Here is a 21930-nt window from a genome sequence, read left to right on the forward strand (position 1 = left end):
CAGGGTAAGTATTCAATGAATACCATCTAGTTTATAGATGTATTCAAGTTTCAATGATATCTTTTTATGGCTAGCCCATCGGGCAAAGCCGTCTAGAACAATGTTTGTCCATCTGTATGTATGTATTTTGTATGTCTCCTCAAACGTGTACCAATCAGAGCTGAGGATCTGGTCACATGACAGGGTGATGTGATTACGTCTGATGTTATTACGGCGGTGCGGCGGCTGACTCTCCACAGACCGCCATTTTGATTTATATGCCGTTCATGCCGAACATATCGTCGAACCTGTCATATATCACAATCGCCATGCTCTACCTTTTACATTTTTCATTCAGCATGAAACACAAACAAACCGATTGTTAAAATGACCATCAAATATCGAAAGCATCGGCGTTACGTCTCTTCCAGCAAACCTCTTCCAACAAAACGGTAAGGTATGTATAGCCAGCCCTTAGGCGTTATGACTCATCTTCGGACCGCTTCGGACAAATTAAGCCCAGGTTTCTACATTAGTGTATAATTTCAGTCGTATCGTTTTCGTAATCTATCTATAATTCCAGTAATCTCTGTGTGTGTGTGTGTTTGTCTGTGTGTTTGTATGTGTGTCTGTGACCGCTGTTTCTCGACAACCACGGGTCCGATATACTTTAAACTTGCCAGGTATATTGCTGGGGACCTGAGGATGTGCCTTTTCAAGGTTTCATATTAATCGGAGAAGTAGTTACCGAGCTATGGCGATTTCTTTACCAAACTCCGCAAGCCGTTCGCTTTGGACCAAACCATTTCATGTAAATAGAGGGGGGGGATTGTCACCGTACTCGCAAGCCGTTCGCTTTGGACCAAACCATTTCATGTAAATAGAGGGGGGGGATTGTCACCGTACTCGCAAGCCGTTCGCTTTGGCTTTGCGAATGGACCAAACCATTTCATGTAAATAGAGGGGGGGGATTGCCACCGTACTCGCAAGCCGTTCGCTTTGGCTTTGCGAATGGACCAAACCATTTCATGTAAATAGAGGGGGGGGATTGCCACCGTACTCGCAAGCCGTTTGCTTTGGCTTTGCGAATGGACCAAACCATTTCATGTAAATAGAGGGGGGGGATATAATTTTAGATATATATATAGTACGGGCATGCCCTAGTATAGTAAATTTTATGAATAATAATAATAATAATAATAATATAGTAAATAATAATAATAATAATAATAATATAGTAAATATAACCATAACACTTTAATCCCAATGTCGTGAATGGAAAGTTAATGGATTGAAGCGGTGTATGGTTCATGATCAATGATGAGCGTTGTTCAGCACTAATATTAATAACCGAGGAAGTAGGGAATTCGCCTCGGTTTTTTAATGGTAATATCATTTTCGAAATAATGATAATGTAACGTTAATATTATAGTAAATCTAATCGTAACACGAATCCCTTCATAGTGACTGCAAACGCACTGGAAGTTAAAATATATCAGTTTTGTGCCCGTTACGTCATTACGTCTGTGATGTCATTACGACGGCTGAGTCCACAGACCAACATTTTCATTTACTCGTTCACCCGCTCACTATGGGAGCGGCAGGAAGGGTCATTCATCTTTGGGGTATATAGATTCCAGTCGATATATGGTCGGGTCTCCAGAACATTGGGTGTGTGTTCATTATACCAAGTTTCTTGTGGAGAGATCGCCAAGTGGTTTAAGCATTCGAGCAAACACTCCATTCAAAACCGTTAAGGAATGGCTGGCTTGGCAAGTGCTAGCTAACTGCTTGGTAAATGAGCACACTTCCAACCCTTGTGGGGTACATAGATTACAGTAGATCTTTGCTCAGTTATGTAAGTAAAACTTCCCTCATGGATGTCGAGATTCCTCCAAATTTCTTTGTTTAATGTTATAAACAGCATTAGCGACTGTTTAAAAAGCTAATTATGTGTGTTTGTGGTTTATAATATTTTACAAGCCCTGCTACACCGCTGTTAGACTTTTGGTCTTGTTTTACTATAATGGAGCAAACGTATGTGGATATGTATGTATATTTGTGACCAAAACGTCTTTTTCTTCTTCAAATTTTCTTTAATAATTCCATCGTGTTATTTATATATTTAAAGCTAACCTAAGAAACACATTCGTGACGTACCTGTATTCATCAGCGCTACTTTTTTTGTTACTTTGACTTGATTAATTGAGATGTAGATGGTGACGTGGGCAAAATAAAAGATATGTCGTAAAAACCCGGCCAGAAGTCGAAGTGAAGTGGTGTATTGGGGGCACATCTGCTCTGTGTGGCTGGAAGTTTAACTTTCCCATCCAGTTTTTGATAAATTTGTATTGACCTTCCTTTCCAGCTCGAACTGATAATTTAAAATAAATGTAAATTTGTGCTCAGTTCCTTTTTATTTATGCGTGTTGGGTTCTAATTTCTGATTTACAGTAGATATTCAATCAGAGCACAAAATATATTTGGCCGATCTCCCCCACCAACCGCCCTCCCCCACCACCCCGCCCCTCACCCCCACAGAACCATCCACCCCACCACCGTCACCGTCACCCCCAGCACCATGCAACCCCATCCCCCCTTCACCATTCCCCCATCCCACGCTCCCCCCCACACACTGTCACCACCATTACCCCGCCCCCCCCCCCCCCGCCCACTATTCCCACCATCCTTCACTCCACAAGAAAGCAGACGCAGAAAATGGTCAAAGATGCCTATCCCTCTGAAGCGACATGTGGTGAGGTGCGCCGAGCCACGCTAGTTAATTTAAATAGACAATTATTTAATAATAAATTATTTAAATTAAATTATTGTTTAATTATCAAATTATTTAATGAAGTTAATAAATAAGCAATAATAATAATTAAAATGCTGCATGTTCTGAATTTACCATTCATATGAAACCTACCATAATCCTCTCATGATGACGTCATAGTGTCAGGAAAAGAATGTTCTCCAATTTTAAGAGAAAATTGGATGGAAATATTCCATTTGGCGGAGGTGTTGCTTATGTGTTTGAATAATAGCAACATCATATCTTCTTACGAGCAGCTGAAATACAATTCCACAGTGGTGGCAAACCAAAAACATCTAAAGTAGGAAAACAAAAAACATCCATAGTAGCAAAACAAAAAACATCCATAGTAGCAAAACAAAAAACATCGATAGTAGCAAAACAAAAAACATCGATAGTAGCAAAACAAAAAACATCTGTAGTAGCAAAACAAAAAACATCTGTAGTAGCAAAACAAAAAAACATCTGTAGTAGCAAAACAAAAAACATCCATAGTAGCAAAACAAAAAACATCTATAGCAGCAAAACAAAAAACATCTATAGTAGCAAAACAAAAAACATCTATAGTAGCAAAACAAAAAACATCTATAGTAGCAAAACAAAAAACATCGATAGTAGCAAAACAAAAAACATCTATAGTAGCAAAACAAAAAACATCGGTAGTAGCAAAACAAAAAACATCTGTAGTAGCAAAACAAAAAACATCGATAGTAGCAAAACAAAAAACATCTGTAGAAGCAAAACAAAAAACATCCATAGTAGCAAAACAAAAAACATCCATAGTAGCAAAACAAAAAACATCTGTAGTAGCAAAACAAAAAACATCGATAGTAGCAAAACAAAAAACATCTGTAGTAGCAAAACAAAAAACATCCATAGTAGCGAAACAAAAAACATCGATAGTAGCAAAACAAAAAACATCGATAGTAGCAAAACAAAAAACATCTGTAGTAGCAAAACAAAAAACATCTGTAGTAGCAAAACAAAAAAACATCTATAGTAGCAAAACAAAAAACATCCATAGTAGCAAAACAAAAAACATCTATAGTAGCAAAACAAAAAACATCTATAGTAGCAAAACAAAAAACATCGATAGTAGCAAAACAAAAAACATCTATAGTAGCAAAACAAAAAACATCTATAGTAGCAAAACAAAAAACATCTATAGTAGTAAAACAAAAAACATCGATAGTAGCAAAACAAAAAACATCTACAGTAGCAAAATAAAAAACATCTATAGTAGCAAAACAAAAACATCTGTAGTAGCACAACAAAAAACATCTGTAGTAGCAAAACAAAAAACATCTATAGTAGCAAAACAAAAAACATCCATAGTAGCAAAAAAAAACATCTGTAGTAGCAAAACAAAAAACATCTGTAGTAGCAAAACAAAAAACATCTAAAGTAGCAAAACAAAAAAAATCTACAGTAGCAAAACAAAAAACATCTATAATAGCAAAATAAAAAACATCTTGAGTAGAAAAACAAAAAACATCCATAGTAGCAAAACAAAAAACAACGATAGTAGCAACCGCAAACCAAATGTCTTCCGAATGTGCAAACAAAAGGATGTTATTGGGGATTGGGCCGCAAAATAAACATGAACATACACGATTATGTCCTAAAATAAAAAATAATTCATAACTCTCTCCACCTCCCCCACCCCCACCCCCACCCCCGCCCCATCCCTACGGAAGAGAATGTGGAGAATAACCAACACAGGTCGGTAGGCAGGTAGCCAAATGTAACAACCATAATATCACCTTGTATCAAGCCACATCGAACAACCACAATATCACCTTGTATCCAGCCAAATGTAACAACCGTAATATCACCTTGTATCCAGCCAAATGTAACAACGGCAATATCACCTTGTATCCAGCCAAATGTAACAACGGTAATATCACCTTGTATCCAGCCAAATGTAACAACAGTAATATCACCTTGTATCCAGCCAAATGTAACAACCGTAATATCACCTTGTATCCAGCCAAATGTAACAACCGTAATATCACCTTGTATCCAGCCAAATGTAACAACCACAATATCACCTTGTATCCAGCCAAATGTAACAACCGTAATATCACCTTGTATCCAGCCACATCTAGCAACCACAATATCACCTTGAATCCAGCCAAATGTAACAACCGTAATATCACCTTGTATCCAGCAAAATGTAACAACCGTAATATCACCTTGTATCCAGCCACATGTAACATCCACAATATCACCTTGTATCCAGCCAAATGTAACAACCATAATATCACCTTGTATCCAGCCAAATGTAACAACCGTAATATCACCTTGTATCCAGCCAAATGTAACAATCATAATATCACCTTGTATCCAGCCACATCTAGCAACCACAATATCACCTTGTATCCAGCCAAATGTAACAACCATAATATCACCTTGTATCCAGCCAAATGTAACAACCGTAATATCACCTTGTATCCAGCCACATCTAGCAACCACAATATCACCTTGTATCCAGCCACATCTAGCAACCACAATATCACCTTGTATCCAGCCACATCTAGCAACCACAATATCACCTTGTATCCAGCCAAATGTAACAACCGTAATATCACCTTGTATCCAGCCAAATGTAACAACCGTAATATCACCTTGTATCCAGCCAAATGCAACAACCACAATATCACCTTGTATCCAGCCAAATGTAACAACCATAATATCACCTTGTATCCACCCACATCTAGCAACCACAATATCACCTTGTATCCAGCCAAATGTAACAACCGTAATATCACCTTCTATCCAGCCAAATGTAACAACCGTAATATCACCTTGTATCCAGCCAAATGTAACAACCGTAATATCACCTTGTATCCAGCCACATCTAGCAACCACAATATCACCTTGTATCCAGCCAAATGTAACAACTGTAATATCACCTTGTATCCAGCAAAATGTAGCAACCGTAATATCACCTTGTATCCAGCCACATCTAGCAACCACAATATCACCTTGTATCCAGCCACATCTAGCAACCACAATATCACCTTGTATCCAGCCAAATGTAACAACCATAATATCACCTTGTATCCAGCCAAATGTAACAACCATAATATCACCTTGTATCCAGCCAAATGTAACAACCGTAATATCACCTTGTATCCAGCCAAATGTAACAACCATAATATCACCTTGTATCCAGCCAAATGTAACAACCATAATATCACCTTGTATCCAGCCAAATGTAACAACCATAATATCACCTTGTATCCAGCCAAATGTAACAACCGTAATATCACCTTGTATCCAGCCAAATGTAACAACCGTAATATCACCTTGTATCCAGCCAAATGTAACAACCACAATATCACCTTGTATCCAGTCAAATGTAACAACAGTAATATCACCTTGTATCCAGCCACATCTAGCAACCACAATATCACCTTGTATCCAGCAAAATCTAACAACCGTAATATCACCTTGTATCCAGCCAAATGTAACAACTGTAACATCACCTTGTATCCAGCTAAATGTAACAACCGTAATATCACCTTGTATCCAGCTAAATGTAACAACCGTAATATCACCTTGTATCCAGCCAAATGTAACAACAGTAATATCACCTTGTATCCAGCCAAATGTAACAACCGTAACATCACCTTGTATCCAGCCAAATGTAACAACCGTAACATCACCTTGTATCCAGCCAAATGTAACAACCATAATATCACCTTGTATCCAGCCAAATGTAACAACCGTAATATCACCTTGTATCCAGCCAAATGTAACAACCATAATATCACCTTGTATCCAGCCAAATGTAACAACCGAAATATCACCTTGTATCCAGCCACATCTAGCAACCACAATATCACCTTGTATCCAGCCACATCTAGCAAGCACAATATCACCTTGTATCCAGCCAAATGTAACATCCACAATATCACCTTGTATCCAGCCAAATGTAACAACCACAATATCACCTTGTATCCAGCCACATCTAACAACCACAATATCACCTTGTATCCAGCCACATCTAGCAACCACAATATCACCTTGTATCCAGCAAAATCTAACAACCGTAATATCACCTTGTATCCAGCCAAATGTAACATCCACAATATCACCTTGTATCCAGCCACATCTAACAACCACAATATCACCTTGTATCCAGCCACATCTAGCAACCGTAATATCACCTTGTATCCAGCCACATCTAACAACCACAATATCACCTTGTATCCAGCCAAATGTAACATCCACAATATCACCTTGTATCCAGCCACATCTAACAACCACAATATCACCTTGTATCCAGCCACATCTAGCAACCGTAATATCACCTTGTATCCAGCCAAATGTAACATCCACAATGTCACCTTGTATCCAGCCACATCTAACAACCACAATATCACCTTGTATCCAGCCACATCTAGCAACCGAAATATCACCTTGTATCCAGCCACATCTAGCAACCACAATATCACCTTGTATCCAGCCACATCTAGCAACCACAATATCACCTTGTATCCAGCCAAATGTAACAACCTTAATATCACCTTGTATCCAGCAAAATGTAACAACCGTAATATCACCTTGTATCCAGCCACATCTAACAACCACAATATCACCTTGTATCCAGCCACATCTAGCAACCACAATATCACCTTGTATCCAGCCACATCTAGCAACCACAATATCACCTTGTATCCAGCCACATCTAGCAACCACAATATCACCTTGTATCCAGCAAAATGTAACAACCGTAATATCACCTTGTATCCAGCCAAATGTAACATCCACAATATCACCTTGTATCCAGCCACATCTAGCAACCACAATATCACCTTGTATCCAGCCACATCTAGCAACCACAATATCACCTTGTATCCAGCCACATCTAGCAACCACAATATCACCTTGTATCCAGCCACATCTAGCAACCACAATATCACCTTGTATCCAGCCACATCTAGCAACCACAATATCACCTTGTATCCAGCCACATCTAGCAACCACAATATCACCTTGTATCCAGCCAAATGTAACAACCTTAATATCACCTTGTATCCAGCAAAATGTAACAACCGTAATATCACCTTGTATCCAGCCACATCTAACAACCACAATATCAAGACAAGAACAAGATCTAGAAGGAGGCCCCTCCCAAACCCTCTCCCTCCCACAGATCTCCTGATGTCCCTGCTCTCCATCTTGTTCTCCTGCACCCTTTATCATATGTCTTGCGTTTTATGTGTCAGTTTGTCTTTTTGTGATCAATGTTAGCTCTTACACGAGCCTCGATCTTGTATACAAACAAAAAAAAAAAAAAAAAAAAAAAAAAAAAATCACCTTGTATCCAGCCACATCTAGCAACCGTAATATCACCTTGTATCCAGCCAAATGTAACATCCACAATATCACCTTGTATCCAGCCACATCTAGCAACCACAATATCACCTTGTATCCAGCCAAATGTAACAACCTTAATATCACCTTGTATCCAGCAAAATGTAACAACCGTAATATCACCTTGTATCCAGCCACATCTAACAACCACAATATCACCTTGTATCCAGCCAAATGTAACATCCACAATATCACCTTGTATCCAGCCACATCTAACAACCACAATATCACCTTGTATCCAGCCACATCTAGCAACCGTAATATCACCTTGTATCCAGCCAAATGTAACATCCACAATATCACCTTGTATCCAGCCACATCTAACAACCACAATATCACCTTGTATCCAGCCACATCTAGCAACCGAAATATCACCTTGTATCCAGCCACATCTAGCAACCACAATATCACCTTGTATCCAGCCACATCTAGCAACCGAAATATCACCTTGTATCCAGCCACATCTAACAACCACAATATCACCTTGTATCCAGCCACATCTAACAACCACAATATCACCTTGTATCCAGCCAAATGTAACATCCACAATATCACCTTGTATCCAGCCACATCTAGCAACCGAAATATCACCTTGTATCCAGCCACATCTAGCAACAACAATATCACCTTGTATCCAGCCAAATGTAACATCCACAATATCACCTTGTATCCAGCCAAATGTAACATCCACAATATCACCTTGTATCCAGCCAAATGTAACAACCACAATATCACCTTGTATCCAGCCACATCTAACAACCACAATATCACCTTGTATCCAGCCACATCTAGCAACCGTAATATCACCTTGTATCCAGCCACATCTAGCAACCGTAATATCACCTTGTATCCAGCCAAATGTAACATCCACAATATCACCTTGTATCCAGCCACATCTAACAACCACAATATCACCTTGTATCCAGCCACATCTAGCAACCGTAATATCACCTTGTATCCAGCCACATCTAACAACCACAATATCACCTTGTATCCAGCCAAATGTAACATCCACAATATCACCTTGTATCCAGCCAAATGTAACATCCACAATATCACCTTGTATCCAGCCAAATGTAACAACCACAATATCACCTTGTATCCAGCCACATCTAACAACCACAATATCACCTTGTATCCAGCCACATCTAGCAACCGTAATATCACCTTGTATCCAGCCACATCTAGCAACCGTAATATCACCTTGTATCCAGCCAAATGTAACATCCACAATATCACCTTGTATCCAGCCACATCTAACAACCACAATATCACCTTGTATCCAGCCACATCTAGCAACCGTAATATCACCTTGTATCCAGCCACATCTAACAACCACAATATCACCTTGTATCCAGCCACATCTAGCAACCGTAATATCACCTTGTATCCAGCCACATCTAACAACCACAATATCACCTTGTATCCAGCCAAATGCAACATCCACAATATCACCTTGTATCCAGCCACATCTAACAACCACAATATCACCTTGTATCCAGCCAAATGTAACATCCACAATATCACCTTGTATCCAGCCACATCTAACAACCACAATATCACCTTGTATCCAGCCACATCTAACAACCACAATATCACCTTGTATCCAGCCAAATGTAACATCCACAATATCACCTTGTATCCAGCCACATCTAACAACCACAATATCACCTTGTATCCAGCCAAATGTAACATCCACAAGATCACCTTGTATCCAGCCACATCTAGCAACCGTAATATCACCTTGTATCCAGCCACATCTAGCAACCGTAATATCACCTTGTATCCAGCCACATCTAACAACCACAATATCACCTTGTATCCAGCCAAATGTAACAACAGTAATATCACATTGTATCCAGTCAAATGTAACAACAGTAATATCACCTTGTATCCAGCCAAATGTAACAACAGTAATATCACCTTGTATCCAGCCACATCTAACAACCACAATATCACCTTGTATCCAGCCACATCTAGCAACCGTAATATCACCTTGTATCCAGCCACATCTAACAACCACAATATCACCTTGTATCCAGCCAAATGTAACATCCACAATATCACCTTGTATCCAGCCAAATGTAACAACCGTAATATCACCTTGTATCCAGCCACATCTAACAACCGTAATATCACCTTGTATCCAGCCACATCTAACAACCACAATATCACCTTGTATCCAGCAAAATGTAACAACCATAATATCACCTTGTATCCAGCCAAATGTAACAACCGTAATATCACCTTGTATCCAGCCACATCTAACAACCGTAATATCACCTTGTATCCAGCCACATCTAACAACCACAATATCACCTTGTATCCAGCCAAATGTAACAACCGTAATATCACCTTGTATCCAGCCAAATGTAACAACCGTAATATCACCTTGTATCCAGCCAAATGTAACAACCGTAATATCACCTTGTATCCAGCCACATCTAACAACCGTAATATCACCTTGTATCCAGCCACATCTAACAACCGTAATATCACCTTGTATCCAGCCACATCTAACAACCGTAATATCACCTTGTATCCAGCCACATCTAACAACCGTAATATCACCTTGTATCCAGCCACATCTAACAACCACAATATCACCTTGTATCCAGCCAAATGTAACAACCGTAATATCACCTTGTATCCAGCCAAATGTAACAACCGTAATATCACCTTGTATCCAGCCAAATGTAACAACCGTAATATCACCTTGTATCCAGCCACATCTAACAACCACAATATCACCTTGTATCCAGCCAAATGTAACAACCACAATATCACCTTGTATCCAGCCAAATGTAACAATCGTAATATCACCTTGTATCTATCCACCACCTGACATATTGTATGAAGACTGGCTATTACTTAAGACATCACACGGTCTCAAATGCCACAGCACTATGGGACACCTGTCCACATAACCAAATGCCACAGCCCGATGGGACACCTGTCCACAAAACCAAATGCCACAGCACTTTTGGACACCTGTCCACATAACCAAATGCCACAGCACTTTGGGACACCAGTCCACAATATCTTTCTTTAGGTGTTGACATCCTTATGAATTGACAGATCAGCAAAGTACGCATTCTCAAGGATTCTGTCCCACAAGGATCTATGCTCACCTGGTCATTATTCAGAATCTACAACCTCCGACATCCTCTCTTCTGGCATGAAGACAATTGCTATTTGAGAAACTCTACCTTGGTTTGTCGAAAACTTTGTGTGAGCAATAAAGCTGCAAAAGAACCATTTCATGTCACCTGTTGCAGGTTCAAAATGAGGCCTACCTATAGTAGTTAACAAGACCGGGCGGTGTAAAGGTTAGAACATCCTCTGTGAACCTGCGAGATCAGTGGTATGACCCCGGCCGAGTCGTACCAAATACTTTTTAATCCAGGTACGTGCTCCTTCCATGTTTGATGCTCGGCATTTGAAGGATAGAGCACAGACAATCAACCCCAGCGCACCTTTGATGGGCCTCATGGCCTCCTCCCACCTTGAAGCTTCTTGTGAGGAACTCATATTATTCCTTAGGTTTAACTTGGAACAAAAGCTTCAATTCTGAAGCTCGTCAGTGAGGTAAGGACATGCAAAAAGGTGAAAGATAAAGATTAGTATTACCTTAAAATTCATTGTCATAAACAATGGGATACACTTTGAACAAAGACTTTAGTAGCGGTATACTCAGGTATACTCAAGCGCGGAATATTGAGCAGTCCAGGTGTCATGCACATGGATGTGCAGCGTAATGATGTGATGACAATGAAAAATGGACCAATGGTTGCTCACTTTGGTACATATAGCAGCAGCAAAAGCCAGGAAGACACACACAACTCAAGAGTATGCACAGGTATGATCCTCGTGAGTACAACAAGTTTAATTCACATCACAAGACATACCTGAAACCTCACAAGACATACCTGAAACCTCACAAGACATACCTGAAACCTCAAGGCATACATGAAACCTCACAAGACATTCCTGAAACCTCACAAGACATACCTGAAACCTCACAAGACATCTGAAACTTCACAAGACATACCTGAAACCTCACAAGACATATCTGAAACTTCACAAGACATATCTGAAACTTCACAAGACATACCTGAAACTTCACAAGACATACCTGAAACCTCACAAGACATATCTGAAACTTCACAAGACATACCTGAAACTTCACAAGACATACCTGAAACTTCACAAGACATACCTGAAACTTCACAAGACATACCTGAAACTTCACAAGACATACCTGAAACTTCACAAGACATATCTGAAACTTCACAAGACATACCTGAAACCTCACAAGACATATCTGAAACTTCACAAGACATACCTGAAACTTCACAAGACATATCTGAAACTTCACAAGACATATCTGAAACTTCACAAGACATACCTGAAACTTCACAAGACATACCTGAAACCACACAAGACATATCTGAAACTTCACAAGACATATCTGAAATTTCACAAGACATACCTGAAACTTCACAAGACATCCATGAAACTTCACAAGACATACCTGAATCCTCACCAGACATACATGAAACCTAACAAGACATATCTGAAACTTCACAAGACATCCCTGAAACTTCACAAGACATATCTGAAATTTCACAAGACATCCCTGAAACTTCACAAGACATCCCTGAAACTTCACAAGACGTACCTGAAACCGAACAAGACATATCTGAAACTTCACAAGACATACCGGAAACCTCAGAAGACATACCTGAAACCTCACAAGACATACCTGAAACCTCACAAGACATACCTGAAACCTCACAAGACATCTGAAACTTCACAAGACATACCTGAATCCTCAAGGCATACGTGAAACCTCACAAGACATTTCTGAAACCTCACAAGACATATCTGAAACCTCACAAGACATATCTGAAACCTCACAATACATTTCTGAAACCTCACAAGACATACCTGAAACCTCACAAGACATATCTGAAACCTCACAATACATTTCTGAAACCTCACAAGACATACCTGAAACCTCACAAGACATATCTGAAACCTCACAATACATTTCTGAAACCTCACAAGACATATCTGAAACTTCACAAGACATACCGGAAACCTCAGAAGACATACCTGAACCCTCACAAGACATACCTGAAACCTCACAAGACATACCTGAAACCTCACAAGACATCTGAAACTTCACAAGACATCTGAAACTTCACAAGACATACCTGAATCCTCAAGGCATACGTGAAACCTCACAAGACATTTCTGAAACCTCACAAGACATATCTGAAACCTCACAAGACATATCTGAAACCTCACAATACATTTCTGAAACCTCACAAGACATACCTGAAACCTCACAAGACATATCTGAAACCTCACAAGACATATCTGAAACCTCACAAGACATACCTGAAACCTCACAAGACATATCTGAAACCTCACAATACATTTCTGAAACCTCACAAGACATACCTGAAACCTCACAAGACATACCTGAAACCCCACAAGACATATCTGAAACCTCACAAGACATATCTGAAACCTCACAATACATTTCTGAAACCTCACAAGACATATCTGAAACCTCACAAGACATATCTGAAACCTCACAAGACATATCTGAAACCTCACAAGACATATCTGAAACCTCACAAGACATATCTGAAACCTCACAAGACATATCTGAAACCTCACAAGACATACCTGAAACCTCACAAGACATATCTGAAACCTCACAAGACATACCTGAAACCCCACAAGACATATCTGAAACCTCACAAGACATACCTGAAACCTCACAAGACATACCTGAAACCTCACAAGACATACCTGAAACCCCACAAGACATATCTGAAACCTCACAAGACATACCTGAAACCTCACAAGACATACCTGAAACCCCACAAGACATATCTGAAACCTCACAAGACATATCTGAAACCTCACAATACATTTCTGAAACCTCACAAGACATATCTGAAACCTCACAAGACATATCTGAAACCTCACAAGACATATCTGAAACCTCACAAGACATATCTGAAACCTCACAAGACATATCTGAAACCTCACAAGACATACCTGAAACCTCATAAGACCTTTTTGGGTTCACATCCAAAGTGTTGTTGAATGTTCGGAGAGTGCCTTCGTGTAGTCGTGAGGCGGCGGTGAAAGGCGTGCTAATGTTTCAAACAATCACTTGATTGTAAACCCACAAGAGAACTTTCAGGCTTTAATCGACCCACAAAGAATGGTACACATTGAATTGTTTCGGGACGATCACGTGACTGATTCGGAATTTTTATTCTTGTTTACATCTTTGGAAGATGAGAGAGAACAACGCACAATGTGACTTGAGATGCAACTCGCAGACTGTGGACCATGTTAAATGTGTGTGCCCTTCTATCATTTGCTAGAGGCCTAATTCAGACTTACACAAACACCATAGGTTGGTAATGGTAGTGCAGGCTCTGATGGGCCCAATTCAGACACACAAATAGGCCAATGATCATGAGCTAAAATAGGCTAACCATCATGAGCCAAAATAGGCTAACCGTCATGAGCTAAAATAGGCTAACTGTCATGAGCCAAAATAGGCTAACCATCATGAGCTAAAATAGGCTAACCGTCATGAGCCAAAATAGGCTAAACGTCAGGAGCCAAAATAGGCCAACCGTCATGAGCCAAAATAGGCCAATGATCATGAGCTAAAATAGGCTAACCATCATGAGCCAAAATAGGCTAACCGTCATGAGCTAAAATAGGCTAACTGTCATGAGCCAAAATAGGCTAACCATCATGAGCTAAAATAGGCTAACCATCATGAGCCAAAATAGGCCAACCATCATGAGCCAAAATATGCCAATGATCATGAGCTAAAATAGGCTAACCATCATGAGCTAAAATAGGCTAACCATCATGAGCCAAAATAGGCCAACCGTCATGAGCTAAAATAGGCTAACCATCATGAGCTAAAATAGGCTAACCATCATGAGCCAAAATAGGCCAACCGTCATGAGCCAAAATATGCCAATGATCATGAGCTAAAATAGGCTAACCATCATGAGCTAAAATAGGCTAACCATCATGAGCCAAAATAGGCTAACCATCATGAGTGTTGCCTGACTGACTTTCATGGTTATCACCTGACTTTCTCTCCACTTTGTCAGTGTTGTAATTGCATAGCATTGATAGCGGAGTTCAACCTTCCACTCCTGTCATTCCAGGCTTGCCGGTGGTGTCCAAACGCACACACTTGTCCTTTTGTTGAACGTGGAAGCCAATTCATGGTTAGTATGACATAATCAATTTATTAGGATACGAGTGGCACAAATATATGATGGAAATTGTGTGTTCTGCTGTAACAGGATGATTCTTGAGACGATCGGGATTCGAACCCTGGCTAGACAGCTCAAAGGCACGTGTGTATACCTATAGAGTCTAGACTCTAGTCTAGACTATCCTGTAATTCCTGTAAAAGCATGAAAATCATTAGGTCTCATTTCATTGCCAGTTGCAAACAATCAAACAATCTCATTGCCAGTTGCAAACAATCAAACAATCTCATTGCCAGTTGCAAACAATCAAACAATCTCATTGCCAGTTGCAAACAATCAAACAATCTCATTGCCAGTTGCAAACAATCAAACAATCTCATTGCCAGTTGCAAACAATCAAACAATCTCATTGCCAGTTGCAAACAATCAAACAATCTCATTGCCAGTTGCAAACAATCAAACAATCTCATTGCCAGTTGCAAACAATCAAACAATCTCATTGCCAGTTGCAAACAATCAAACAATCTCATTGCCAGTTGCAAACAATCAAACAATCTCATTGCCAGTTGCAAACAATCAAACAATCTCATTGCCAGTTGCAAACAATCAAACAATCTCATTGCCAGTTGCAAACAATCAAACAATCTCATTGCCAGTTGCAAACAATCAAACAATCTCATTGCCAGTTGTACAACATTAGGCCCCAAAGGAAAGTGAAAGGAATTCCAGCAATGAATATAATTAGCTGGGAGAAAGTCGGCAACCGCATCAGGATGACGTCATGGTCACCATTAAGTGGAAGATGACAGGCCATGAAACCCATAAACCCAAACTTCTCCTACTAATCCTACTACTAATCCTACTACTAATCCTACTCCTATTACTCCTATTGCTCCTACTAATACTATCACTCCTACAACTACAATTACCACTACAAGAACCTAAAGTAATCCTAGCTTCTTGTGGGATCAGGAAAAGAACGAATAATACCAAAGCCTTAATGAACATAACGTATGGACGACCTAAACTATAGAATAAAGTTGAATTGTAGGTTTCTAGCAATCCCAGGATGTCCCAGGCAGGTGAAGTGGCCCATAGAATGTGGGTGACTGTTCTTCATTGTTTTCAGGCTCAACCAAACCTCCGACTCTGAAGGCTTCCGTCCAACCCCAGAAAACAAAAACGGTAAACTGACAAACAGGATGTGGAGCCATTGTCATTTGGAGTGGCTGCTTTTTATCCTCTTGAACAACAACAGCAGCAGCAAAGGCCAAAGAGGCCAACAGCCGCCATTGTGATGTTTGTTAGACAATAAAAAGAAAGAAAAGAAAAGAATTTCTTCCCCATACTTAGTTGTCAATATCCTGTACATCTGTCTGTAACTTCCTCAGCTACCGTAACCCACCGACATCTATGGTTCCATTTCCCTGTCCATCTGCCATTTCCCAATCCACGAGGAAGGCAGATTGGCGATGAAAATGCAATAAACCTCAAAGTGCAGCCGGCACCTTGTTTTTCGGGGTTTGGGTCCATTGTGCCAGGTTATTGAACTGAACTATAAAGAAACAAACACACACAGCCGTTAGGTTCGTTTTGTAACTTTCACAATTATTGTTTTCTTCACATTTATGCTCATGGACACCTGTTTTACAGGAATAGGAAAGTCAAGTGAAGATAAAAACACAAAAGGTTTTCCAAGCTTGTTTTGTTTATGAACTTTTAAAAATTAAACGGTAGATTTAATTTTTCATCACAAACTTACCAATACGGTGGTGAAACGTGTTCTAAATTCCATTGTTTAACACCTCACACACTACATAGAGAGTCTTCAGAAAGTATTCACACCCCTCGACTTTTTCACATTTTGTTGTTACTGCCTGAAGTTAAAATTGATTTAATTAATAAGTTAAAATTGAGATATTTTTGGCACTGATCTGATCTGATTTTGTCACTGATGTCACATAATAAGCCCATAATGTCAAACGGGAATTTTTTTTAGAATTCTTTTACAAAATAATTAAAAATGAAATAAAGCAATATCTAATTTACAAAAGTATTCAACCCCCTGAGTCAATACTTCGTAGAAGCATCTTTGCCACGTTTGCTCAAGCTTTGTCAAGTTGGAAGGGAAGCCTCGGAGAACAGCAATCTTCAAGTCTTTCCACAGATTCTCAATGGGATTCAATTCTGGGCTTTGGCCGGGCCACTCAAGGACTTTCACGTTCTTCTTGTGAAGCCATTCCAGTGTTGCTTTGGCTGAATGATTTGGGTCATTGTCCTGTTGGAATGTAAATCTTCACCACACTCAAAGGTCTTTTGCACTCTAAAGCAGGTTCGCTTCAATGATTTCCCTGTATTTGGCTCCATTCATAGCTCCCTCTATCCTTACAAATCTCCCAGTCCCTGTCACTGAAAAGCATCCCCATAGCATGATGCTGCCATCACCAAGCTTCACGGCGGGGATGATGCTGGATGGGTGATGAGTTGTGCTCAGTTTCCGACAGACGTAGAGCTTTGCATTCAGGCCAAATAGTTCAATTTTCATCTCATCAGACCACAGAATATTTTCCCTCATGTTCTCAGAGTCTTTCACGTGCCTTTTTGCAAACTCCAGGTGTGCTGTCATGTGCCTTTTTTTCAGGAGTGGCTTCCATCTGGTCACTCTCCCATAAAGCTTAGATTTGTGAAGTGCTGCAGATATGTGAAGTGCAGCAGAGACTGTTATCCTTTCGTCAGGTTCTCCCATGTCAGCCAAGGAACTCTGTAGTTCTTTCAGAGTGGTAATTGGGTTCTTGGTCACCTCCCTGACCAACGTCCTTCTTGCCCGGTTCCTCAGTTTGGTTGGACGGCCAGCTCTTGGAAGAGTCTGGGTTGTTCCATATTGTTTCCATTTCCGAATGATGGAGCTCACTGTGGTCTTGGGAACTTTCAACACTTTAGAAATTGTTTTTTCCCCTTCCCCAGATCCATGCCTCCCCGCAATTCTATCTTGGAGTTCTATGGACAGTTCCTTGGACTTCATGGTGGAGTTTCTGCTCTGACATGCACCGTCAACTGTGGGACTTTGTATAATTATAAAGGTGTGTTTCTTTCTAAATCATGTCGCATCAATTGAATTGGCCACAGGTAGACTCCAATCAAGTTGTAGAGACATCTCAAAGATGATCAAAGGAAATTGGATGCACCTGAGGTCAATTTGGAGTCTCATAGCAAAGGGAATACTTATTGACTCAAAACATTTCAGCTTTTCATTTTAAATTAATTTGTAAAAAAAATCCACTTTTACATTATGGGGTATTTTGTGTAGATCAGTGACAAAAAAAATCTCAATTTCAACCATTTAAAATTCAGACTGTAACAACAAAATGTGAAAAAAGTCAAGGGGTGTGAATACTTTCTGAAGGCACTGTGTATATAAAATGTGGCTGAGATCTTGCACATAGCATTAGACAAGAGCCCTGTGGCCATTATCACGAACCATCACACAAAGGGGGTGGTGGAGGGGGGTGAGGGGGTTGAGGGGGTTATAGCCCTGTGGTACTACAACAGCTTAACAATTCCAAGCATGACAGCTGTGTCAACCTTTAATGGCCTCATCAACATAACAAAAAGGTTGATAAGGTTTCGGTAATCCCAGGTAATTAATGGTCTAAAGTTTAGCAAAATAACATGTGCCTGCTCCCCCCCCCAGCCCCCCCTCGCCCCCCCCCCTCGCCGATTTCTTGCCCACATCTCCACATCTCATCTGCAAGTTTGATCAAGTAATAACTACCAACCCTGTCCTAGCTGGCTTGTCCATGTACTGCCAGTGAATTCACAAAACTGTACATCCATGAGAGCTGGACAGATGTATCACCTTCAATGACTTCAAATGGACAAAAAACGGGTTTGGTTTGGAAGTCACACAGATAGAAATAAAAAGAGCAGATAATAATCACAATAATAACATTTAATTTTACCATATTCTGAACAATGATTGTTACGAACATTGAAATGTACAATGACAGAAACGCAAATACATAACACAGACAAGTACCAGGAAATGGCAACATTTCATGAGCTGAGTTTCTGTGTGCAAAGGAGACATCATGGCTCGGAATGGAATTGATGATCAAACCAGACAAACACAGGAACAGAAACTGTGAACACATGACCAAGGTTTACGGACAGAGATGTTTACAGACAGACTTGACAACATCAGACAAATAAACAAATACATCAAAAATTACTAATTGAGGATGGACAAGTACATACATACCTACATACATACATACATACATACATACATACATACATATATTACATACATACATACATACATACATACATACATACAAACATACATATATATATACATACAGACATATACACATATATACATATATACATACATAAATACATTCATACATACATACATACATACATACATATATTACATACATACATACATACATACATACATACATACATACATATATACATACAGACATATACACATATATACATATATACATATATAAATACATTCATATATACATACATACATACATACATACATATATTACATACATACATACATACATACATACATACATATATACATACAGACATATACACATATATACATATATACATATATAAATACATTCATACATACATACATACATACATACATACATATATTACATACATACATACATACATACATACATACATACATACATATATACATACAGACATATACACATATATACATATATACATATATAAATACATTCATACATACACACATATATTTATTTCAACACAATACCTTGATATTTTGTCCTTGTTTCTACCCTGCTGTGAACTTGATTTCTTCTGTCTCTCTATACAAGATCTATCATGTTTACATATACACTAGTTCGACTGTGTCTCGCAGCCGGTCCATCTGTCCATGACAACTTCATCAACCATCCCTAAATGACCAGGCCACGCCCCAAGTGCATCTGATTGGCAGATGCATCTTATTGGCAAGTGAACAGGCCACGCCTTCAGCACATCCTCCACCCCCACCCAGGTCCCCCCTTTTCCACTATTGTGATTGACATTTGCTCAAATGGGCAGGAAGTCAGACCAGGAGAATAACAACAATAACTAACCCCAACCCAAACCCAAACATTATAAGGTAACACTATAATAAGGTAACATTATAATAAGGTAACATTATAATAAGGTAACATTATAATAAGTTAACACTATAATAAGGTAACATTATAATAAGGAAATATTATAATAAGGCAACACTATAATAAGGTAACATTACAATAAGGTAACACTACAAGGTAACACGATAATAAGGTAACATTATAATAAGGTAACACGATAATAAGGTAACATTATAATAAGTTAACACTATAATAAGGTAACACTATAATAAGGAAATATTATAATAAGGCAACACTATAATAAGGTAACATTACAATAAGGTAACACTACAAGGTAACACGATAATAAGGTAACATTATAATAAGGTAACAATTTAATAAGGTAACACTATAATAAGGAAACATTACAATAAGGTAACACTATAATAAGGTAACATTATAATAAGGTAACACTATAATAATGTAACACTATAGTAAGGAAACATTATAATAAGGTAACACGATAATAAGGTAACATTATAATAAGGTAACACGATAATAAGGTAACATTATAATAAGGTAACACTATAATAAGGTAACACTATAATAAGGAAATATTATAATAAGGCAACACTATAATAAGGTAACATTACAATAAGGTAACACTACAAGGTAACACGATAATAAGGTAACATTATAATAAGGTAACAATTTAATAAGGTAACACTATAATAAGTAAACATTACAATAAGGTAACACTATAATAAGGTAACATTATAATAAGGTAACACTATAATAATGTAACACTATAATAAGGAAACATTATAATAAGGTAACACGATAATAAGGTAACATTATAATAAGGTAACACGATAATAAGGTAACATTATAATAAGGTAACACTATAATAAGGTAACACTATAATAAGGTAATATTATAATAAGGTAACACTATAATAAGGTAACACTATAATAAGGTAATATTATAATAAGGTAACACGATAATAAGGTAACATTATAATAAGGTAACACTATAATAAGGTAACACTATAATAAGGAAACACGATAATAAGGTAACATTATAATAAGGTAACACGATAATAAGGTAACATTATAATAAGGTAACACTATAATAAGGTAACACTATAATAAGGAAATATTATAATAAGGCAACACTATAATAAGGTAACATTATAAGAAGGTAACACTATAATAAGGTAACATTACAATAAGGTAACACTACAAGGTAACACGATAATAAGGTAACATTATAATAAGGTAACAATTTAATAAGGTAACATAATAACATTATAATAAGGTAACACTATAATAAGGTAACATTATAATAAGGTAAC

The 21930-nt window shown here is 38.5% G+C and overlaps 1 protein-coding gene across 4 annotated transcripts in view; it reads right to left on the reverse strand.

Annotated features, from left to right (window-relative positions):
- LOC137438506 (breast cancer anti-estrogen resistance protein 3 homolog) overlaps nt 1-21930 on the reverse strand; it is a 253752-nt gene that overhangs the window by 127366 nt on the left and 104456 nt on the right. Inside the window, exon 1 of one of the 4 annotated variants that reach the window (XM_068133604.2) lies at nt 20264-20389. The exons of the other annotated variants lie outside the window; for them this stretch is intronic. The gene's annotated coding sequence lies outside the window, so the exon portion shown is untranslated. Of the gene's footprint in view, nt 1-20263; nt 20390-21930 lie in introns of those variants that run through there. 4 annotated transcript variants of the gene reach the window in all.

The sequence above is a fragment of the Myxine glutinosa genome, chromosome 13 (genome assembly GCF_964187855.1).
Source record: "Myxine glutinosa chromosome 13, kmMyxGlut1.1, whole genome shotgun sequence".
Classification (NCBI taxonomy): domain Eukaryota; kingdom Metazoa; phylum Chordata; class Myxini; order Myxiniformes; family Myxinidae; genus Myxine; species Myxine glutinosa.